Here is a 1,228-nt window from a genome sequence, read left to right as displayed (position 1 = left end):
ACGCTTCTATGATTCCCAATCTCCATCTTAAATTCTGCTAACTTGATGTTAGGTTTTTTCTATACTTTTATCTCTCTATCTCTCTCTGTCTTTGTCTCTCTGTGTTTCCCCCTGATGGACTTCTCAGGCAGCCTTGAACGGCCATAGCTGATCGAACCTGCGACACCAGCAGAGAAGGGTGAAGATAGAATGACTGAGACGGTAGGAAAAGTAAAAATCTAACCCAGATGATGAATTCGCAGCGAATGTCTACACATTAATGTCTCTTCGTCCTCACAGTGAAAACATCAGTAATTTTATTCCACTATAAAAAGAAAGAAAGTCTTGTATTTATAAAGCGCTTTTCACGACCTCAAGACGTCCCAAAGTGCTTTACAACCAATGAAGTATTTTTGAAGTGTAGTCACTGTTCGACTTGTGGGAGAGTGGATAATCTGCGGATGCCGAGGGAGACAACAATGTAACTTGAGAGCAATTAATTCTGCAAAGTCTCACTTGGCATTACAAGTCGCACATTGAAAACGAATGTGGTAAGGAGAGGCATATATTGTTGATATGAAATAGTTAGTGTACAACTTCACATTGCTGCACATCGGAATCGAAAAAGTGATCGGATGGATTGTCGGATGGCCGATCGGCTGTGGGTGGCACCGAATTCTGCACTGGTTGCACCCTTTTGGTAGCAGTAGCTGTCAAGTCGTTTCACAGCTGCGATGGCCGAGTGGTTAAGGCGTTGGACTTGAAATCCAATGGGGTTTTCCTACGCAGGTTCGAGTCCTGCTCGTAGCGCTATTTCTTAAAGATTTGTTCAATGCTCAAATAAATATGAACTGGAGTTCACGGACCGTGTTCCCTCCCTCAGAGAGATGCTCCAGCGCGGCAAACGCTTCTAATTCGGAGCCCAATGGTCACTTGCAAAGTTGCACGGCACGTGAATGAATCTCTCCCAAGCTCCATCTTAAATTCTGCTCGTTCGCAGAGCTTGATATTTATACTATTTGTTTCTATACTTTAATCTCTCCCTGTCTCTGTCTCTTGACTCTCTGAGTTTTCCCCTGATGGACTTCTCAGGCTTTCTTGAACGGCCAAGGATGATCGAACCTGCAACACCAGCAGAGAAGGGTAAAGATGGAAAGACTGAGACGGGGGGAGAAGCAAAGGTGCAACCCAGCTGATGATTTTTTAGCTAATATACACACATTTATGTCTCTTCGCCCTTACAGTGAAA

General features: G+C 44.0%; 1 non-coding gene across 1 annotated transcript; it reads left to right on the top strand.

The window, feature by feature from the left end:
* The first annotated feature begins 707 nt into the window (after positions 1-707).
* trnas-uga (transfer RNA serine (anticodon UGA)) lies at positions 708-789 on the top strand. The gene has a single exon. It is a non-coding gene; the product is annotated as a tRNA-Ser (tRNA).
* The last annotated feature ends 439 nt before the right edge of the window (positions 790-1,228 follow it).

This window comes from Heptranchias perlo, chromosome 20 (assembly GCF_035084215.1).
Source record: "Heptranchias perlo isolate sHepPer1 chromosome 20, sHepPer1.hap1, whole genome shotgun sequence".
Classification (NCBI taxonomy): Eukaryota; Metazoa; Chordata; class Chondrichthyes; order Hexanchiformes; family Hexanchidae; genus Heptranchias; species Heptranchias perlo.
This window is presented reverse-complemented; position numbering and strand designations above follow the sequence as displayed.